A 24,264-nucleotide genomic window follows, 5' to 3' on the forward strand; every position below is an offset into this window, starting at 1 on the left:
GTTTACTGATGAAATATGACTATTTGTTGACTTAAAGTTAAGTTCTGCTTGTTGGAAACTTCACAAAGGTTACAACACAGCATTTTTCTTTTGCTCCAATTCAACAAGCTCATCTGTGACTACAAGAGCTTATCTGTATTATCCCTGTGCTTGCTTAAGAGGAGAAGTTGAATCTGTACAGCTATATAAGCCCGGTGTTCACCCAGCTACTCAGCTCTGCAGGAATCAAAATGCACTGCTCAGTGCATTTTTCAGACTTTCAGCCTGGGCTTTATTTTGATAATTTCTGTAAAGCTTTCATGCTTTGTACCATAACACTCATGACCAGGACAAAGGCAGCCTTATAGGCCTCTTAGACAATGTTCTAGGTATCTTCTCAGAAAGTGTGTTCCACAGCAGCACAGCTTACAGGAACAACCCTTAACTATTTCTTAGATACCACACACTGCAAAATCTAAACCTCTAGAAACTTCTGCCCTTACCATGAGCATAATTTTGAAACCATCGGTCCCATTTCCTGCACACACATAATGAACTTCTAATGCAAGTTTTCTTTACACACACATTCCCAGAAAAATCAAACAATTTTACATACTATAGAACCACCAGCATGGTTTGAGTTAGAAGGGACTGTAGAGATCATCTAATCACAACATCCCCTTGCCATAATCAGAGACATCTTCCATTAGACCAGTTTGCTCAGAGCCTCATGTAACCTGGGCTTGAACACTGCCAGGCATAGGGCATCCATAGGTTCACTGGGCAACCTGTGCCAGTGCCTCACCACCTCCACATGCAAAGAATTTCTTCCAATATCTAATATAAACCTGCCCTTTTGCAGTTTAAACCATTCTCCTTGTCCAGTCACTACATGCCCTCATAAAAGTCCCTCTCCAGCTTTCTTGTAGACTCCATTTAGGTAACAAATGGTGGCTAGATCATCTCCCTAGAGATCAAAACACTGACTGATACCAAACTGGGCTTTCTACAGCCTCATTCATTACAGAAAAAGTTAAAAAATACATCATGGCAACTCTTAAAATTTTTTAAAACTTTTAGAATTTACCTATTTACCATAATAAACAAAAACTAAACTGGGTAATAGCCTGAACAGGACCCTTGAGTGGGCCTGTTTTTTCATCTGGTGAAAAGAATAAAACCTGAAATGACATAAGAAAAAAATCTGCGTATTCTTCTGAGAGGATATGACTGCTTTGGACTTTTATAGCCACTGCTTCCACCACTATCATTCTACAACCATCTCTAGCTGATACAAAGTGAGAGCAAATGTGACATGGCAGTGCAGTGGATCAGCAGAATGGACTAATGGGGGACAAAACTATACTGAGACAGATTTTCTGCTGGCTACCACCGCACATTTAAATTAGTCAAGTCAGTTCTCTGATGCCAGATGCATAGCATCGTCTCATCTGTAAGAAGATTGCCAAGGCCACACAATGTACCTGAATCTCAATCATAATCAGAATACCATCACCACACTCCCTAATTTTTCAAAAAACGTGACTTTCAACCTTCTCCTGCCCACCCCTGCCCCCCCCCCAAATCCTAATATAATTCCTTTTCTAGCACTTAGGTGAGAATTGAATATTGTGACTGAATAAAACCCCGCACTCCTGATTCAAGCACACGGCTTGGTTGGTCCTCTGACTTTTTAAAACTGTTTCCCAGATAAGATCAAACTAATGAATGAAAAAAGCTTGACTCTCTTCTAAAAATGATAAAGAAATGTCCGTAATAGTGAACTCCTGTTCAATCATGGCATAGAAGATAATCAAAATTTTTAAAAGCTTAGCATCTTAAAAACTGAAAATTTCTGAAAACCTCTTTGTTTTCTTTCCTTGAAATGTTAATAGCAACAACTATTACTGCACTAAGAATTTTACAATCAGAGATTTGAAAATACTTTTAGCAGTATTATATCCACAAGCAGAATCAGGAAAGAAATCAGCTTGCATAAAAGAAGAGTAGATCCTTATGCATGCACCGGCACTCCCATATATGCATACCACATACAATTTATTGTATTGTTGCTATTTCTCCTGGCATACATCCTGCAAAAATCAAGCTACAGAACGTTGAAATGCAACATTCTTTGCTCTGTGAAACTTACAGAGAAACTTTAAACATGGTTAATTTTAAATAGGTGACAACACACTTACTAGCAGAGAGGTTTCAGAACTTGTGGTGACTGACAAAGAAGAGACAGGAGACTAATTTAAAAGTGAGACAACTAAAGAAGCCTAGAATGACAAGCCCTTTTTTCATGTGATTGTGCTACACATACCTGTACTTGTTTTTGCATTTCTCTAGTATCTTCAGATCAAATACAAGACTGTTTTTTAACTAAAACAAGCATACCATCCTCTAAGCAGAATTCACTCTGGCATCTGTTAAACAGAAGCACTGCTAAATTACACCTCATGGTGTTTCTTTTCCCAAGTTTGACCTAGGAAAAGGCAAGAAAAACCTGCTATTTTAGTGTTTGAAATTTTATACTGAAATTAAAAAAGGACATTCTTAACAAGTAAAGAAGAAGGAGAAAGCCATTGAAATCCACTACCCTATTAGTCACCGTACACACACATTTACTAGGAACTGTCAAAACAACAGTCTGTACTTTTGCAGAAAAATGGCTTTTTCATCTTGGGGCTTGGATGCAGACAGAAAGCCCAGAAGTACCTGGAAAGTGAAGATTCATGGGTCAGAGTGGAACCAACATCCTACAAAGATAAGCACAACCTTACTATAAACACAGTTTCATCAAACATTTACTCAGATGAAGAAGTTCGTTGTACACTGTCTCACAGATGTACAGGAAAGGGGAGCAATCAAGCCCATCAGACAGTAAGTAGCACAGTAACTCCTAGGAGGAGTAAGAGCTAAAACAGTAATAAGACGTACGCATGAGAAGAAAAATACTTGACTTCACTTAAAGTTGTATTTCACTTGAAAGAGGGCTTTATGTCCTCTATGCTATTACTAATTCAGTGATACAGAAAACAAAAAAAACAGTTATTTGGTCTGTTGCTGTTCCAGCAGTGGAATGCAGTGGAATCACATTTCTGCTGAAACCAAGTATGGCTAAATGAAAACAAAACTGTGCAGAATTCGGGCCTTGGACCAGCTTGGCTTTGTAGGTGACAAATCAGTTGAAATGTATCATGGAATGCATGAGATCCTCCTGGGAGCTGAATGAAGAAGCCTGTCTGTCTCTACCACTTAGAACAGCAGTTTTCAGGCTCACAGTGGAAGGCTGCTGTTGGGAGTGATATTTGGTTGGTAACACTCTGTAGCAAAAGGAGGTGGAGGTGAAGTTCCCAGCTCACCCTGCAACATGCACCTGGACAAGTTCTGGAGCAGAACTAGAGCATCTCTTCTCCATCAAAAGAAGGCAGCAAGGCTAGTGAAACAAGGAGGCTCCCACACAAACAGCACAGTCCATCTGATGTGGTCATACACATCAGTACGGCAGACGGTGTTCTCATCCTGACATCTTATGAAGAGATCCTTACCTCTGCAACAGCCTTGGCCATCACCTCTGTCAATAGCTGCCACAACTGAGTTGATCTGCTTGAAGCTGGTACAGCTATTGCTCAGGCAGTCCTTTTTAAGTGAAGACTGCTAGTACCCTATTAACTTTTTTCTCAATTGCTTAAAAAGTATTATCTCCATGACACTGTATCACTGTACCACACTTCTGGAAAGATACGTAAATACCAACCTACACCTCCAACCAATTTATACTACTGTAAATTAATAGCTGAAACTGATAATTTTCATCTTGGTCATATAAACACGAAAGAATTTAAGTGACAACTCATCCAGAGACACGAACAGAATTCCTTTAAGGAATTACCAGTTCTGATAATGCATATAGTAGGCATATTTGCATTTTTCATAAAATGAACAGTAGTACCATTGTATCTTCCCTGTGTGATATTTAAATCCTTAGCGGACATTAACATATTAAACCTCAGGAGAGCTGCTTGACATTAGGAAACATTTCAATGGCAATTCAATTAGAGTTACAGGAAAGCCTATGAAACAGGAAAGCAGCTCAAATTTCAAGCAAAAAGCCAGAAAGAGAACTAAGGTGTCCTGAAGTCTGTTCCTACATCAACAGCACCATGTTTTGCAGTTATGTTAAAAACTTAATGGAATACTTACAAAAAAACCCCAAAATAGGTGAGAACCCCAGGGACAGCTTTTTGAGATTTAACAATGCACAAGTTTAAGTTAAGAACCACTTAGGAAAAAATGGGAGAGGGGTACATATTATTCTATTGCCAAGTGTTTGCTCCACTGACACAGTATCTTTAATTTAAAATCACTACATAATCTTCTTACTTGTTTTGCTTACAAGGCACATTTGCATATTTCACTTGCTTTTAAAAAAGAAGTAAGCATATAATCATTTCACCATTCACTAAATTATCTCCTCTGTATCATTTTAGTAATTTATAAACATTTAATTAAGATGACTGTCAATGTTCTACACAATATTTAATGAATTACTAATGTAACAACAGAAAAGAGCCTGGCAAGATGAGAAAAGATTTATTCCAAAAAAGGATGGATAGAATTTTATGAAGTAGCTCATGAAGTAGATAATTACCTCAAATAAGGAAAATTAAACATCTACATTTATGTAGAGCAATTTGTTTCATGAATAATCTTGAATATCTTAAATATTTATGAAAAACTAAGCCAATGTTATCCATTACAAATACTACTGAAGTTGTTCCATCATTTCCTTACCTACACTATTGAAATTGTATTAACCATCTTCCTCAAAAAAAGGAAAAAAATATCTCCCATTATGTGGACAGCTAGTCTGAGAGCTTTCTACAGCAGAAAGACCCTCTTACAAATTTTATCTGGTTGTTTCTGAGACAATAATAAAATCAGTCATTCTAGTGCAGTCATAAAACTTGAAGAGAAACAAAATACCGACCCTCATTGTAGAAGCGATGCACTCAAAATAGTTCAAGTGACTACTACAATAAAGCCTCAGACAGATACTGAATTACCGAAAAACTGGAAAAAAATGAAAGATACAACTGAAACATAAAATTCAGTTGATGTTCTGTAGCTTCTAAATTAATGCTAATTCAACTTTTTTCATTAACAAGAACTACTACTATGCAGCTAGGCACAGCTCATTACTCAAAGTAAGTATCCTCTTCTCCTCACCTTCAATTCAGAAAAAAACCCAAACCCAACCAATCAACGAACCCCAAACCAGCAGGCCCCCTGATCAAAAAAACCAAACAAATCAACAACAACAAAAAATACCACCACTGCCTAAGCCCCACCCAACAACACAGAACTTTCTCCTTATCTTTTATAGCTACAAAAAGATAATTTTTACTATATTAGAGGTATCTTTTAATGCTTTAGGGTCATTAAGAAGCAAGAAAGCAATACAAGAGATAAACTGGGGGCCTTCATAGAGGACAAGTAATTCCTCAAGAATTCACACAGTTTTGTAAATGGGTTCAAAGCAGGACAGGATCCCACCTTGTGTGACCCTCTTCTCCCTTCTCTAGAAAGGATCCCTCTGGCAAACCACAGACCCCCTAAAGAGAATCAACTCTTTCCAGTCTCTGCTTAATTTCCCATTTTATATGGTCTGGAGCAACTTAGACAAATTCTGCCTGAAGAACTTATCTGTGCAAAAAAAAAAAAAAAAAAAAGTCACAAAAATCAAATTTCACCCTCAAAAATATTTTCTTGACGCTACTTACAACTCAACCGAACAGCAAACTGCTCAAAATCAGTCTGTTGGCTGCTGCTTTTCCATGGAAATATTATGAACAAAACCAGAAGCAAACATCAGCATTCATAAAAGAAGGTATCATACCAACTCTCACCTTCCTTCCACAGAGGAAAAGCAAAATCTGTCTTTAGAAACTTGTGCGTGATTAATTTCAAATGAATGTTTGTGTGAGGGTGTTGGAAAGCAGACACAAGTAAATTCCAAAGCACAAGCAAGTCAGAATTGATCTTTATTATCTTCTTTGAGATGGGTACAGTACACAATTATCTATAAATTGACAGGTATGTTTTCTGTAAGCTATTTATTAGAAGAAAATGGTAATAATATGCTGAATGCCACCTCATTTTCTGTGAAAACTACCTTAACTACTAATTGGATAGGGACTAGGTTTAGGATTTAAATCTTTTATGTTTCCTTCATATTCCACCTACAGCTCTTCATCCCTGCAATGTTGAGTGCTGAGAGAGGCCATACAACCCTACATGTCCTGCAGGTCTTCAGGAGGGTTCTCCAGGAATTTCAGTATGAGATTTAAGTTTCCCTGTATTGCGAGGTAAGGCTTGAGTTAGCTCTGAATTTTTATTGAGGAAGATATATAAAATTTGCTACCTACTAATTCTTTCAAGTCTCTTTCACTTTCTGTTACTCAGAGGATTATGAACAGATATACACAACTCTGACTCTTATCAACTCTGAGAGACACCATTTCAGGGACAGTATAAACTACTGTGATTAATCAAAAGCAAGGTTAAATACTAGTAACAATCATTTTTCTTTATTTTTATTATGGAAGGGAATAAAATAGCTTTACCACTTTAAATCCTATGTCCTCAGAAAGAGTGGTCTTCATCTCTAAGATACCGCAACAGAGTTTGTTTGACCATCGGTGTTTCTCCCATGCCATGGGCTAACACTCTTCTACTCTACAGAAAACTGCAAAAGGTGAATATTTCTTTCTTGATATGTTCTATCATCAAACATAATTATCACGCACAAGAACATACCAAAAAACCAACAGCTGCATTTACCAAGCACAATCTACAAAGCCTTATAGTTTGCATGTTCTGATTTCTTAAGGTATAGTTAGAAATTCTGTGACCTGTTTTCTAATCTGTGTTTTAGAGAAGTGCTGCAGTACTCAGAGTATATTAATATTGGATGTGCATTTGTATCCATCTGAAATAGTAATATAAACCAGTATATTATGTAATTTGTTTATTTTTAACAATATGTTAGCAACAACTAAGTGCAAAAACATGAAAACACGCTTTCCAAAGGGTTTTTTAAAAAAATATTTACTCTATGTTTATGAGCTCTATTTTGAAAGCCTGATATAAACTTTTGACCTACCTCTCATATAAAAAGGCTCCATCCAGGAGCTGAAAGTATATAGTACAGCATTTTCTTTCTTAGAATGTAAAAATGCCTAAAAGTGAATTGCTTTGCTCTACCAAAACCAGTATAAATATGAACTTACTGAAAACATGTTATATGAATAATGGCATATTTGTTATGATCAAATATTTACATCAAGTAATATTTCTGATCGTAAATATTATTATCTGAAATTAAAGACTAAGAACAGCAACTGTTTTTTAGCATTTTTGGTATATTTTTTCCTCAAGAATGGTTGGCTACTGCTTCTAAGATTGATATTCACTCCAGTTCCAAGCTTTAGTCTAGATAAAGCACTCCTTCCAGGGGAAAAACACAAATGAATGAACATAAAACCCATTTGCTTTTCCACCTTTTTATATGTCCTTCATTCATGCCAAAGAAAGAACATTTTCATATGGGCTGAGATGATTTACAAATAAAAAAGAAAAGCAAATCATGCTGGTTATTCTTACACATGAAGAGAATAAATAATATTTTTTCCACAAAGCTATTTGAGATCTTTCTCTGTAAGGTTATGTACTCCCAAGGAAGACATTCAAGCTGTTCCCTTGGTCTCTTCTGCTTGTGCTTTTTTGCTGTTCAGGCTTCAGAGCTCTCTGTGACCTCTGTACTAGTATGGTAACACGACAGCTGAGCCTGAACATCTAATTGGACAAGAGTCAACTTACCAGTAAAACTATCAAACCTACACTAGAAACACAAAGGAGCTATATATCAAATGTTGGTTGGTATGCAGATACTTGTCAGCTTGCCATGTCCATTCACAGGCAGCACTAGAAACGAGATAGATTTCTTTCAAGCCTCGAATATATCCCTAGCACTAAATGATGAATTAATTTTTGCTTCAGTCTAACTACATACAAACAAGTACAAAGTACAGGATCTTCCAAGCAGAGCCCTGAGCTGACTGCAGTAAGGAATCAGCTGGAGTAATTAACAGTTTTTTTAATACTACATCTTATAAGTCTATGATATCTTGTGTATCCTTTCTGGTTTCCTAGGGGAACATGTTTTGAGAGCATCATAAAGGAAATACTTAATGGGTGGTAAGTGAAGGTCTTACTGTAAGTATTTTTCTCTAGCATTTAACCCCTATCTCTCATGCCACTGTGAAGGCGATACTCCTCCTTCCCCAGGGAGACTGAAGACATGGTGGCAACTGAAATCCATACCTACCTGGTTTCAGGCCCTCTCACTGAATGAGCACCCATTTCACTCCTACAGCCACCAACCCAGTCACTCCATTTGGGATACCATTGTCATTACAGCTGATCACAGCATGAAACTGGAAGGAAGCTGGGATGGGGGGAGCTCAGTCATTTTATAAGGAACAAAGAAACCTCCTAACAGAAAACAGTATGCGCAAGCAGCTTCACCAGACATTGGCTGCTGGGAGAGCAAAAAAGGAGGTGAACTGGGGAGCACAAAGGCAAGTCCAGTGCAAACACTGCTTTCCAATCAGCAGATGTGAGCAGCCCTGGGAAGAACTTTTGCCATCCCCTATAAGGCAAAGCTCCTCCTGGCTGGCCTTCACCCCATGGGCATGCAGGGCTGTGGAGCCCAGGGCTGTTCCTCTTGCCAGCCTCCTTACAACAAGTGCAAGTTTCTCAGAGGCTATTTAGCAACCATTAAAGATACTCTGTCCCCAAAAGACAGGTCTCTTTCTACAGCCAGTGTTCTCACATCTCGTCATACCCAAGGCACACACAGCCAGCAAGACCGACAGACCATGATAAGAAGCTCAGGCATAGCAGCTGTACAGTAAAAAGACAACTACATTTTTATTTTCATCCCACAAATACTGTGAGAGGCTCAAATGCTATGTTTGTGCTCCCCTTGTTCCTGAGCAACATTCACAGTGTTGCTCACAACTTTTATGCATTTCTTGATGCACACTGGCAGGGGTGGTCACATACACTGTGAAACCCAGGCAGGCTCCAAGGCCAAGCCCATTATAAATCCACCCAGAAGGAAGCACAGTTCCAGATACTGCGGCACATTTCCTGCAGCTTACGGTAGATCATCCTTGAAAGTGCTTTTTGACTGCTACTTCCCCTGGAGAGTCACTAGTTTTTGAGGGTTATTGCTGTCCTCTTGCATTTTATGTCTTCTGAGGTATTGCAAGAAGCCATACACTAATTAAGCAGCTCCTCCAAAATGAAAGTAGACCTCTTGCACATTTTTTCCTCCTACAAGGAGAGGAGACCTGGGCAAGTCAGCTCATTAGCTGGATAAGAGTGACACAACTGCTATATTATTGTAGCTCTTATTTTAACCATTTCAAATCTAGCAAGTTTGGAATAATACTGATTAAGATCGAACAAATCATGTTTTAATCATGTTCCTTGTTTATTTTAATAAAATACCACCTATGCACATACTTTCATTTGCACACAAACACACACAAAGTGACAAAGGCTCTAAAGACAAATTTACCACTGGCACTCTCTGAATTTAAGAAATCAGGTCAAGGTTAGTATTAACAAAGAACAATTTTATAATTAAAAAAAATATAATTAGATTTTCCACCCCCCCCCACAAAAAAAAAAAAAAAAAAAAAAAAAAAAAAAAAAAAAAAAAAAAAAAAAAAAAACACCACCAAACCAACCAAAAACCCCCACAAAACCACACACTTTTTGTTAAGGAAAAAAAAAGTAAATTGAATAGCTAAGTTCTGAGAAGACATCCTGGCTAGCTTTACACACTACATCGTACAGGCACTTCCATGCTTAATACATGACAGAAATACAGCGTTCTTTTCAGATGCTGCATTTGCTCAAACAAATGGATGAAAAATTGAAAACCTTTAAGCTTGGGGAAAGTGAGGGATGAAAACTACTACTGGGTCAGTAAGAACATGGACTGTCACAGTCAGTAAGAATAGGGACAAACAAGCAGATTTTACAGTCAAAGTATCTGGCATCATCATTTTGCATCTGTATTTTTAACAGCAGTGTCCTGGCATGCACACTGCTTAAAGCATTGCTTTGGTATGGCTGAAGAGTGACATTTTAATGTTCTGCTTCTCCAGCAGGCAAAGTCAGGAGGCAGCACTCTGGAGTACCACACTGTCACAGAGACATCATCCATGGCTTGTGCCCCTTCAGACTGCCCAGACACAGCCCAGCTCCCATGCCACTGATGTGCTCACCTGAGCAACTTTAGCAGCTCAAAGGAAGAGTTTCCAGTCACACTGCTGACATGCCAAAACAGACAGCTACAGGATTCTTGTTCTCTTCAAGAGGAACTTCTGATCCTCCTCATAATAACATTGTTGCTGAAACTACATAGTTATTTAGATCTGACTATATAATCCGATTATATACCAGATTATTACCTACTCTGAAAATTGTTAGAATTTTTTTGTATTTTTATTTATTTTACACATGCACCATAAACAAAGAATGTACAGATTAATAAATAACTACTTTTTACTTATAAATGTATTAAAACTCATGAGATAATATCAATCAGAACTCAGAAAAGTCGTGAATAAGCAACACACTTTCCAGAACTGCATTACCGTTTTGCTAGATACTCTTACAGTATTAGAAGAATTTTCCAGAAATCCATGAACAAGATGGTGCCTGAGTTACAACTAGTGTTTTACTCAAACATTAGCTGCTCTAGCCAATAGCACATACCACCTAGACATGGATATGTAACTTAGGAAATGCTACCTCCCTTCTTTCCTACAGTTGTCTCATTGCTCTGACGTCTACTGAAATTGCATGTGGCTGTTTAATTAATTAAAGTTCACATGCTGTTCATTAGCATTTAAGTAAGTTATTCGCACTATAAATCCTGGTTCATCTGAAAGAAAGTCCTAAATCCACTTAATATCCTTAGAAATTAGAGGCTTTCTACGGTGACAGGTTCTTGGTTTATGAACATTCATTCATGTAATTCTGGTTTTCACTTTTTGTACTTGCATCTGGTTTCAAAAAGATTACACTGAATATACTTTGAGCCACTTTCAGTGCTATGGCGAAAGATACTCAGCATGGTAACACAAAGAACCTGTTCCTGTTCTTATTTAATACATCAAAGCAATAATAAATTCAACTGTCATGGCAAAGAACTGTAACATAACTGCAGTTCACACAGGCATGAGGCGGCAGGGTGAAGGACACTAGTTTCTGTTAGCCATTATTTTTCTTTCTAGAAGAAACTTTTACTTCCAGGAAATAAACATTTATTTAACATGTCACCCCTTTGCACAATAGTCAAATAAGAAGTATTTGAGTCCAAATTTTCACATTTTAGGCTATTAAAATGTTATCCACCACACCAACATCCTTTATAATTTTTTAAAATTATAATTTCATTCAGCTAAAAAAACCCAAACTGAAAAAACCAAGTGCATACTCAGTTATCACCACAAACCACAGAGTTAACCATTCAAAGCTAAACAAGAACTTACTTACAACAACCAAAATGGCATGATGCTGAAACATGATTGATTATATCTGGCACCTCTGTGTTTACTTCTACTTTTGCATCATTCTTTTTATAAATAATATAAATATCTTTTTAATAAAAAACAAAACAGACCTCCCCACTTATTTTGGACTTACACAGGCCTGCAAATGTAAGGAGTCCATGTGCATGAAGGTGTGGAGGAAACATGGTACGAAATTCATCTGATTTCTCAACTTTTTAAAAAGACTTGTTTGGATAAAATGTAGTCTTTGATCCCTTTTGTATAGGGTTGGGCTGTCTGAAAAACTATCATGAAATCTCTGGGAAATCCAACAGGAGATATTAAAAATGTTCTTTTTGTTATCAGGCTTGTTCTAGGAGAAAGGCAGGCAGGCAGAAAGAAACTACATGCAATGACTTCCATGACTAGAAAATATCCCACACCTTTTAGATGTTTAAGATTTTTTTCTTAAAAAATCCCCATGTCATAACACCCCTATTGCTCTAAAGGTATTGAATCTTGTGGAATAAAAGTTAATTTTACAGAGAGTACAAATGCTGAAAATACTAACGTTTTTCAAAACAAGAAAAAGTCTTGAGACAAACAGCATTTTCCTACACTAACATCACAATTTCTAACCAACAGATCCCTCCACACAGCTTTTGTTAGTGCTCTGCATAATTTCCAAAATCACCACCAAGCACAAAGGTGCGTGTCTTCTCCTAAAACCTACAGCAGCTGTCCAGCCTCACCCTGAAGGTTTCTGCACTGCGCAAGCCAGGACACAAGAGCCGTGTGTGGCATAAACAATTTCTGCCGGGGACATGATGGTGGGAGCTGCCAGCCAGCCCTCCCCAACCAGGCACAGCTCAGCCCTTGGGGAGGGAGTACCAGGAAACAGCCCTTCCTCCACCCACTGACAAGAAGCTGACAAGGCGATTCCCTACGAAGGTCATGGTGCAGAATTTATTTCTGGAGGGTTTTAAGCTCCCACCTCACCCTTCAAGTACAAGCAACATGGAGGCATTTGGCTGCCATCGTATTGGTGAGCAAGAGGTATCTGAAAAAGGATAAGGCTGCTACTTTCAGCACAAGCAGCCAACACTTCACAACACTTTTGTTTTTAAGACAAAGTTAAGCAGAAAACAGTGCGATAGCCAGGAACTATCCTTTTTATCTGTGGTCAGTTGTCAGGTTTTGGGATATTTTGCTCCAGCTGTCTCATTTGTCATTTAAAAAAAAAAAAAAAAAAAAAAAGCCCAGCTGCTTCAACATCTGTATTACCCTAAAGATCCAACCACCACTGGAAGCCTCTGAGCATTAGTAAAAGTGTTAGTAAAAGGTGTTAAGCACTGCACCCCTTCCAAGCTGCTGAATCACATGTACACAACCAGTACAATCAACACCTCACACTAATTACCCGTTATCTAATACACTTAAAAAGTTGTTTGCCATGAAGAAGCTATAGTCAATTTTCTCTTTTAACATGATCTCCAAAATCATATAAGGATTCTGACATTTACTGCATGATGAAGGATGCTCGTCCTCTAATCTCTGCCACATGGGAAAAAGTCCCATAAAAGATATTTGAAGTGTTTCGGGGATGGTCTTTAATGTGTAGCAGTTCTGAGAAAATGTTATCTACCAAACTCTAGGTTTATCAACTCTGATAAAGCAATTTAGTTGACTAAAATATGCAGTTAAAGACTACTTTCTCACTATGGCAGACAAAAAATAAAGCCAGGGAATTGTGTTTTAGACAATAGCTCAGAGAATTCAGGTGCCCTGTGTTGTTCCCTGAAACAAAATCTAAGACGAATTTTTCTGCTCAGATAAATACGAATCCTTTTTGACTGTCATCAGAGATCACCTATTTTGTTGATCAAGTTTTCTCGTGCCACCTTAAGAGCTTTCTTTATTTCTAAGGATGAAGAAAAATAAATTTTGAAGGCTTCTGCACAAGTTTTCAGAAACTAAGACTTTTGTCAAGTATCAGGTAACTTCACCTCAAACTGTCATATTTTTTCTTTCTGCAACAAAAAACTGGCAAAGTCAGAAAATTAAGAGAGGGTTCCCTACACTTAAATAAGAAATTTCCAAACTGTGAAAATCACTAAAAGAGAAATTTGAGTTGTGAGTGCAAAATTGTTCCTGCAATCTAAGTTGCAGGAAAACAAGAGAAAGTGAACACTAATTGCATAAAAATATAGATTTTTACACTACAGAGCTTACAGTCAATAACTAAATTTCAACTACCAAAACTACAAAAAATTGCAAACCTTGTCGCAACAAAGAGGACCAAAGGGAAAAAAACCCAAAGAACCCACCATCCCTCCCCAGCTTTGCAACAGTTACTTTCTTCTGTGTACTGACTCCTCTGATACTAGTAGTAAAGATAAATCAGTCATACTTCAAAGAAATTAAAGTTACTGAAGAGCCTGAAAAAAGAAATTAAAGAAAGTGATAATGACCTCAGGAAAGGTTAATCAAACCCTTCCCCCCCTCTTTTTCCTGTGATCCTTATTAAGGCTTTTTTCTGCCATCCTTACTCTTTAAGTAGTCCCAACAGATTACAGCAAACTGTGGCCTTATTAATATGAATGATGGTAAAAACCAGAGTAGACATGAAGTATACTGCACATCCATTTTAGTAATTTTAGAAGTATTCTTGAAAAACAAGGAATAGGAATAAAGAGCATCAAATGCTTTCCAAAATTCCTACCCATCACTTAATAACCAAAGTACCTAAAAATTTTCTTAAGACGGGAGAGAGTCTAAGAACAGAGCTACCATGATGTGACCAGTTACCATGTATTAGCAGCTCCACATTGATTTTTGCATGGGTACCTTCTGTTATGTGTAAATGTCAAGTTTCATCAAACTGACTTGTTAGTCCTTTTTCATTTCAGTAAATCCTGCTGCACTAAATAGCTAATGAGAAGATTAAATATCTTTAAACACTATCCTAAGAAGTGACTTCACCTACGTTATACCATATTACCAAATGAAGAAAAAATTTTTTGAAGAATGAAGCCTATAATTTTATAGTAACTACTTAATTTTTAAACTGAAGTGTCAGATAAAAGCAGCAGACTTTAATTTTTACTAATTATCTGATTTTATTTTACTGCAGCTCTGCTGTTACAAGTTTATTATTAACCTGCTTTTTAACTTCTTGAAAAACAATTCTTTGGCAAGGTATTTTGTTACATCACACAACTAGGTGTACAAGCATCCCATTCCTTCTCAACACAGAAGGGAAACATATATTTACCTGAATGAGAACATTTCAGCACAGTGTAGTTACACCTGTTGTGTGTGATGTACCAGTCCTCTGAACAGTTCCTTACAAATGTGTTCGTTACTGTTGTTAATTCTTATTACAAAAAAAGCACTTATTTATTCTGCTTGCTAAACAATGAAAGAGACCAGTTACTAATGGCCTGTTCCTTAATTACTTTTGAAAACTACACATACCTAAGCAATGAGCACCAATTAGCAGCAATTTCACAACTATTTTTCTTGAGTTTTTTTTGCCTTGCTGTAAACCTCATCTGCATGCTAGATTTTAATGAGACTCAGGAAAAAAAAAAAAAAAACAAAATCACAGACCATTGTTCTAAATGAGCTATCCATTTCAAATTTGTTATTAGAATGTTACCCTCATTATTGCTTCGTACATATATGATTTTTTTTTTAAATGGAGTATTATCAAGAATAATCTCAGTGCAGAGAAGGTGCTCCATTCTGACTACATCTCCAGACACTGTCATTTAGATTTATTCAAAACCATGCTTACAGGCATTCCATAATGATACACATTCCTTTTTGACCCCACACCCTCCAGCAAAAGGTGCGTTAGGCTATCTTCAGTAAAACATAGATGCTGTAACAACAACCTGGGATGAAGTAAGTGCAGATGCAACAATTTGTACATTATACTCTTTATTGACTTCCAATAACACAAATACTTCTCTCAAACAATACATGACTGCAGGCAATCTAGTATTTGCTGAACTGTGAAAGGCATGTGAAATTTGAAATTAAAATTCTACATTTTTACAGCCCTAAATACTGTGGCCTAAAGCCTAAATTAAGTATCTTAAATTCTTCTCTTCTATTGCACAGGTATTTTCTGAATTACCACGACTGAGAAGCAACCACTTTTATTTCTGTAGAACACTATACAAACTTTATGCTGGAAGGCACCTATAGCACTGGGTTTCAGAACTGCATTAGTGACAGCTACTACATCACCCACGTAACTTCCCAGAACAAAGAGACAACTTCTTAGTGTCAATTTCCAATGGGTATTGATTCATGCACAATACTGTACATATGATTTAAGACTGTACAATCATAAAACAGACTTACTAAACAAAAATACTGACTTGACTTTTGCAAGGAATGACTGCTAACATAATGCTACATAAACAGATATCTTTTTATATATTTCACCAGCAACTTCAATAAGAATATAATGCATCATATAATTACACTACGGTTTGTTTGCTTGAACGGATCATCTTTCTAATGAAACATGCTTTCCAAAAAACAAATTTGTACATTTATTAGTTTGCTGCAAAGCCATGACAAAGTCTGTAATTCTCTTTTATCTCTTTTATGTGAAGTTGGACATAAATGATATGCATTTCCATGTCCCATAAATTCAGCTAACAGACTATCTAGCTCCAGATCCAATCCTGCCTTATGAGGTTTTTTACATATTGTGCTTTCTCATTTTTATTCAAGAAACAACAATTTTTCTTCTAACCAAGAATAGTACAAGGTCCATGGTGGTGAACTGCAGTCTAAACAGAGTCGGGAACCTCTTGCTTTCAGTACTATGTAACATGACCAGGCAGTATTTGATTCTTATTAACATTATGGGTTGCTCCATTAAAAATGCAATTAATGGACTAAGGTTCATTTTTCAGATTTAGTGTATGGTAATTCTGAGACATACTTCCCCAATACTTCAAACATACTGTATCAACCACCTGATCAGAAGCTTCCTGTCTCTTTACTAAACTAAAATTTTCTTTCCCAATTTTACTGGTAGCCAAAAATCTCCCGAGGAATGTGTAGATAACTGCACATCAAGTTTAAGGCATCTAGCTCACTTTAAAGCATGAAGAAGTTCCATATGGAGTAATTTTTAGACATAAAACTGACATATAAGAAAGCCAGCATCAAACCTCTCATTCCAATGGCACTGTTGTGTAGCTATATAAACTCCACAGGTCAAAACTATTTTGAAGGTTGCATGAATATACTTGCCCATGCAAAGAGAGACAGAAAGGCAGATATTCTTTTGCTTCCTGACAAAAAGATAGCCTGAAGAATTTCATTTTTCCCTGCCCAATTCCTTACTTTTAAGATCAAAAACATCTGTTAACATCTGTTTTTCTGATGCTTCTGTTGAAGAATATCGATTTGAATTGATAGTAGCTGTTACCATTGACTGAAACAAAAAGTCAAATCAAACAAAAAGGACTGATAATTTAGATGTTAACAAAGACACTGCCTAATCAAAAAATAAACTCTGATCAATTAGTTATGTTGCAATTTAAACTTACCACAGGGTCCAACACTGAAAGCAAAGCAAAGGGGGAGTAAAATGTCATTAATAGTTCAGATTATTTATTATTAATAATTATTATTTAGAATTTTAAAAATTATAAAGGGGAAACTTAATCCAAGTTTTTTCACATAATGGACTAGTTACTACTGGCACTGAAACACAGAAAAAGAGAGTAAGTAGCTCATGTTCTTCATGAAAATCAGACTTGATTGGAAGATCAAGTTTTCTCAACATGAATCAACCTGCTTCAAAGAATTAGTATTTCATCACCTCTCAGCAGTTATACGGAAAGGAAAATCCCGAGATGAAATCCAAGTTCCGTCACTTTTATGCAAAGTAGCAGCCAATTGCTAAGACCAGATTCTTTTTCATGTATATAAAATGCTACTGGGAGATGCTTTGCAAACACTAATCTTTTTTCCAGTTGAAGTGCCCGTAGCAGCTCTGAAAATCATGGAATTATAGAATCATTTCGATTGGAAAAGACCTTGAAGATCAACACCAAGTCCGACCATTAACCGAATACTGCCAGGTCCACCACTAAACCACATTCCTGCTGACTTCCCTGAGCATCCTGTTCTAATGTTTGACAGCCTTTCCCATGAAGAAATTTTTACTGATACCCAATCTGAATTTCTTCCAGCACAACTTGAAGCCATTTCCTCTTGTCCTGTTACTTGGGAGATCAACCCCCACCTTGGTATACCCACTTTCAGGTAATTGTAGACAGCCCCTGAGCCCCCTTCTCTCCAAGCTAAACAACTAACCGCTGGATATAGTGAAGCTCCCACCTGAAACCACTTTCCAGAATGTCCCTGTGGGCAGACATATACTAGTATTTATTTCAAAAGTGTTCTTCTCAACCTAGCCTGAATGTCCTCAACTCCTTTGCTGACTGTGCTCTTTCCCATTGCTATCAAAGTATCCCCAAGTGAGAACATGGATTCTTTTGAACGAAACCAGTAAGAACTTAAGGACCAGAACAAATGCATTCTAACCACAAACAGGCATTTAGTCTCCAGGAACAAACTAGACCTGGCTAAAGCAAAAAAAAAACCCACCTTGACCAGGGACATTGGGTTCTCTGCATCTACTGTTTTGCCCTACAGACCCACTCCCATTCTCATATTTGCTAACTTAGATATAGCCTTTGTCTGCACTCCCCCACCTACCATCACAGGGATAATAACTGTTAACTACATGGAGGTGACAGAGTGACTGATTAGCTAGTGGGTGGGCAGCACTTGGAAAAATCTGCAGTGCTATGTAGCTATCCCCTCTTATTACAAATATTCTTGTGCACCTACCATCCAAAAAGACAGCAGTGCATAAACAAGAATCAATCTGGAACATCCTTGGTTTCTCTACAATAGGACTTTGCTCCACTTCAGCAAAGTGCCTTCAGCAGGTTATTCCATGGGACTTAATGATCTGACACGTCCACTCAAAAGTACATGCACTGATTATAGTGAGGATGCTGTTCAGCTCAGCCGAAGTCCGCCTGTGGAAATCTAAGTCTGTCCATGTAGTACAAGCTTTTCTGTATCTCAAAAGGTTATTCAGTATTTATCAGTCAGGATCCAAAAACCCATGAGCAACTAAATGACTCCTCAACACCACTGTTACACACAACAGAAGAAACAAGTACCTACTGCAGTTCTAATGCATCACCTGCTTACTTATTCCGGCTTGATAAAACTAATGACAATGTAAAGAATTTATTAATAAGTACTTTAGAGATTGTCATTTTGTTAATTACTATGTTTTATGTTTCATTTTGGGACTGTACTTATGCTTCCAGAGTTCCTTATCCCCCAGGCTTTGCAGTATGTCACTAGCCCCAGAGGGCTCACCTGAGGAATCAGCCTGCCAGAGCAAGCCTCATATAGAGTGTGAGGCCATTTTCTCTGCTTCAAAATACAGCTATAGGAGAAAATAACCCTTTCTACTTCAAACAGCTTTCTGCTTAGCTTAGTCATATAGTACACAGAAGAACTTTTATCTTCTCTTGCTTGGCCAAATCAGTTCAAACTCCCAGTTTCAACCTCTGAAGAAAGGTAACTTGCTGTCCAACTACACTGCCATGTATTGCATATCCATGTGTTGAAAAGCAGGATGCATCATCAGATGAAGGAAGCAAAGTCTTCACCCTTGATTAAAAATTAGTCTCAGCTTCTGATCCTGCCATTTCTAGCTATTTACACATATGCTTACTCATCCACCCAGTTCTCTCAGGGCTTCTAAATCAGGTCAAAGGGTAGATAAATACTTCAGTGCTCACTGGCAGAGGTCACAGTTCTCTCAAGGAAACCAGCAATCTCTCAGAACAGATTCTTCACCTAGACAGTATGGCATGATGAAGATGAGTATAAACAATCAGGTGTCCAAGCATGCCAAAAGCTGCAGTTTGAGAAACCAGCAACTAAAGCAGCTAGAGGCACTGCAAATAAATTAATGAATTTCTGTGCCCTTAAACAGATGTTTAGAGGAGTGACAGGAGCTTTCATGTACATATTCAAAAATATTAATCAAATTACTTCTAAATACCAGTATGACTACATAGTTTAGACCAAATAAGATAACATGAAAATATATTTCACAGTAAGGTTTTTCAGAAAAAAATTAACTACTGGTGCCATCAAAAACATAAGTACCTGATTGTACACGATAGAAAGAATGAAAAGGAACTTCTATAAATAGTCCCTTTTTATGGAATTGTAACAAGATGTTCCCAAGATATTTAAATGTGAAGTTTAGTTCAGAAGTTTAGGCAGTATTGGATAAGATAAGAAAAACTTCTTACTCCTAGGCAAGCATTTCCAGTCCAATAAACTAAAATCTGCCTCCTTGGTAGCATTGGCACCTCAGTCTCTTTTCTATCTTAGCGTATAAAATGGATGATGTGCTAGAGGAGGAAACAGCATCAACTATGAAAGTAATGACTACTACCTTTCAACTTTCCCTGCTTGAAAATTTGGTTTCAGGATGACACTTTTCCAAAAAGAAAAGCTATTGTGTGAAGGTAAGATAGTGAGCCACTATCTTATCATTTAGGAAAGAACCTAATTGGGTCATGCATTATGACCCAAACTGTAATGATTATTTTAAGTGCATTGCAGAAAACCAGCAAAATTTGCAACATGCTGTCAGTCACCTTGTAAGTTACAGCATCAGAAGCATTACAGAGTAAACTGAAAGAAAAAAAAAACGAAAAAAAACCCAACCAAACCCAACCCTAGATCAGTCTGAATCATGATTTTGTTTGAGAAGTGATGGTATGGATTCATTAATTGATCCAGGAATAAAACCTCATGTTGTTTCCAGTATCATTCTGAAATGTAATTCATACCACTATAATTACAAAGTCATTACTGGGAAGAGCAAGCAGCTCAAGATACTTAGTTACAGAGATACCAGTAATTTAAGAAAAAGAGGAAATACTCCTAGGTGACTTTTATGTCACAACATAGAAACAGAAAAATAATCTACCTTGCTTGTTGATGGATTTAAACGGCTGCCTAAAATTGAGAAAAAGATTACGGTGAAAGTAATAAACGTCACAATTTGTATTATGAGTTGTTCAGGAAGGTTTTCTGCTTCAAAAAAACTTCATCATCATTTTTCCCCTCTCTGTGAAAGGGGATTCATTAACAAGGTGAGTCCAAAGGAAGAATGGCAGGAAGGTTTATTTTTCATCTAAAATTAATTTATAATTGCAAAACTGTAAATTTAATTTACAGTTGCAGCCCTGAAATATTTCAAGGTAACTCAATAACATGGAAGAGGGTTGGTTTGGTTTGTTTTCTGGGGTTTGTTTTTTCTAAGGATGTATTCTTTTTTGTCTTTTTGGTTTTTGATGTTGGGTTTTTTTTAAGCATACCTTATTCTGAGGGGGAGTGGGTATACCAAAAGACAAACTTTTGTAGGAGGCAAAGACTTTTGTAGACTTAAAGCAGGCTATTAAGAAAGGACAGGGAAAAAGACAATCCAGCATTCAAATGGCTTTTACCTTCCTTCTATTTACTGGTTTTCACAAAGGAAAGAAAATATTGTATCCCTAAACAGCTGACTCATTACTGGAATTACCTCAGGTGAGTCTGGAAAACAATTCACCATTATTTGATTTTACAGATTAACATGCAAAGAATTCCTACAGGTGGAGAGCTCCAAAGACAACCAAAATCCAACACCAAACAAACAAATCCCAAACAAATGACACAGCGTTATGATGAAAGGAAAATAAACACGAGTCCATTTTTAGCAAATAACATTGAAAGTATCATTTTTAGAAAGTAACAGCAAAGAGCCAAGCACAACTACATACTCATTTGCTAAGGTACAGTCCCCTCACAGATTTCCGTGCCTAGTTTCCATAGGAGCACTGAGCGACAGTCTTTAAAACAGAGACCTATGGATGGGCCAAGGTTCCAACTCCAGTGCAGCCTGACAAATGTCCCATGCCTCCCTAACTATACTGAATGAGATGTCTTACCAGAAGACCATGTCAATACCTCCATTTTTTGCTGCAGCACAGCTAAGGCAAACAGAGCTAAGGTGTGCTTCACAGCCTCCCTCACGCTTCACTGTCCCAGGTATCTCAATGATCAATGGACATCAAGACAGCAGACACTTCAAGGTACTGAAGATGGGACACTGGAGATGTGATGTATCACATCACTCAACTGTAGGGTACAGACTCATCTTCAAACACTAGCTAGGAGGGGAGTTCTTGAAGATAGCAATAAGGATGCCAGAGTAGGACTGTTACTTTAGAAGTGGGTGCCTCTCTGCATAAAAACCTCTATCCTGCCCCATCATTCCCACAAATCCCCTAAGGGAAGCCACCAGGCCCTCTATCAGGCATCCATATGCTAAAGAGTAAAGTCCTGTCAGCTTAGACAGTAAATCTCTGCCAAGAGCCAAGACAGGTACTGGTTGCTCTGCTATTCCAGTACCCAGCCTGAGCATGGCAGGGCTACAGATTGGCAGTATTTGCACTTCTTACTCCCAATCTTGTCAACCTTGACTAGACAGGCTAGTTATTTTTAAAAGTTTGTATGTATTTTAGAATACACATATTTGGTGCAAAGTAGGTTTGTAGAGAATCACAGGTCTTATGCATTTCTTTCATTAAAACGTTTTTTAGAGAAAGGACCAGAATTGCCTGCCCGGGAAGGTGGTGGAGTCACCATCCTTGGATGTGTTTAAAGGAAGACTGGATCTGGCACTCCGTACCATGGTTTAGTTGAGGTGTTAGGAGTGGGTCGGACTTGATCATCTTGAAGGTCTCTTCCAACCTAGTAATTCTGTGAATGTACACACCAGGAATTAATACTCATCTTTACAAATAATCTTCTGACTTTGCAGCACACTTCTACCAGTGATAAGTATTTTGAGGGTAGGAGAAGAAACTATTTCTTCTTCTGCTACTTTATCTAGAAATAATTTGTCTTCTGGAAAAGGAATTTGCTGACAGCAAACAGAGCATCTTTTTGAGTACCACCAAACAACTGAGTTTGTGATCACATCCATGTGCCACTTATCAGGATGTTTTGGTATTGACCTGGGCTTACATGCACAGTTAGCATCATGCACCTAGTTTACACATGGTCTCAGGACGCTGCCCAAGTGTGTGTTTCCAAGCTGGAGGGTTTCAACCCTGCTGTGTCTACTTAGTTTATACTAATGTGTCAAACCCCTAAACCCACAACTACCCTATATAATGATACATAATGATGTGACATACCAGGAGCACTGACACTGGATCGGGCCCAGAGGCTGCTCAGCCTACAATCAACTGTTCAAAGCTACAGCCTGTATCAGTCCTGTAGCTACTCAGGGATCAGCTGAAAGACAGCCCTGCATCAGCCAACAATTCAGGGTAAGGAGCTACCTTGCTTTCTTCCCAGACAGAATTAAGCTGCACAGGTGGCTGTTCTGGGAAGAGCATGCTGGCATACTGCCATTGAGAGACTTCTGAACTCCAAAACTAACATTTTCATTCATTTCCCCTCAAGTCACTGGTCACAGTGGTCCAGCACTACTTACAAAATGATACACCTCTAAGCACTGATAAGCAAGTGTAGCATAATAAAATATAAATCCCTTAAGATTTCCCCCACATTGTATGATTAAAGGTCAGGGTGAACCGATGACTCAGCTGATCTGTATCTGCAAGATGATGCTGCTGCACAGTCACTGTATTTCACAGAATCACAAACTGGTTGAGGTTGGAAGGGATTTCAAGCAGGCTCACAATGAGCTGCCCAAGATCATGCGTAGATTTTTTTGTTTTTAACAGAAGGCATATGCTACAACTGCCCTGGGCAACCTGTGCCAATGCTCAGTCATCCTCACAGTGAAAAAATGTTGCCTGATGTTCAGAATCTCCTGTGTTTTAGTCTCTGCCCATTGCCTCTCACCCTATCACCAGGCATCACTGAAAAGAGCCTGGCTCTGTCCTCTTCTCAAGTTCCCTTTGGGCACTTATATAGATTGGTAAGATCCTCCTTGAGTCTTCTCTTCTCTTGGCTGAACAGTCCTAGCTCTCTCAGCATTTCTTTACAGTAGAGTATTTAAGTCCCTTCATTACCTTAGAGGCTCCTTGCTTAAATTCCTCCAGAAGTTCCACACCTGTATCTCTTGTACTGGTGAGCTTAACCTCAGACTCACAGTCCATCAGGCAAAAGGAAAAGAGGGCTAAATGCTCTCTGTACTTGATAAGGAAGCCTCTTCCCAGAGCGTTCAGGCTGCATCTGTGTCAGCACAGTGTCAAGTCCTGACTGTGCTTCAGCTGTGCTAACACACATCAAAAACTTACATAAGAATTTTCTGAGCTCCATAGGTACACAAAAAAACACAATCCCACAGGTAAGCAGTGGTCATATGGGCCTCAAATTCTCATTTTTGTAAGATTAGATCTATTCATGAAAGTCTGACACCTAGATGAGGGTAAGTGAAAGAAAGTACCCTGTAAGCATCCTAGACTATTCCAATTGCAGTTCAGTCCTGGAACATCCAGTTCTTCCTTGATATCAAGAAGTACTCACTTTCTGTGGA

At 37.9% G+C, this 24,264-nt stretch overlaps 1 protein-coding gene across 1 annotated transcript in view; it reads right to left on the minus strand.

Moving 5' to 3' along the window:
- The window catches only part of LOC310922770 (guanine nucleotide-binding protein G(q) subunit alpha-like), a 114,000-nt gene that overhangs the window by 75,255 nt on the left and 14,481 nt on the right, over positions 1–24,264 (minus strand). The window lies entirely within an intron of this gene.

Source organism: Zosterops lateralis (genome assembly GCF_965231275.1).
Source record: "Zosterops lateralis genome assembly, chromosome: Z".
Taxonomy (NCBI): Eukaryota; Metazoa; Chordata; class Aves; order Passeriformes; family Zosteropidae; genus Zosterops; species Zosterops lateralis.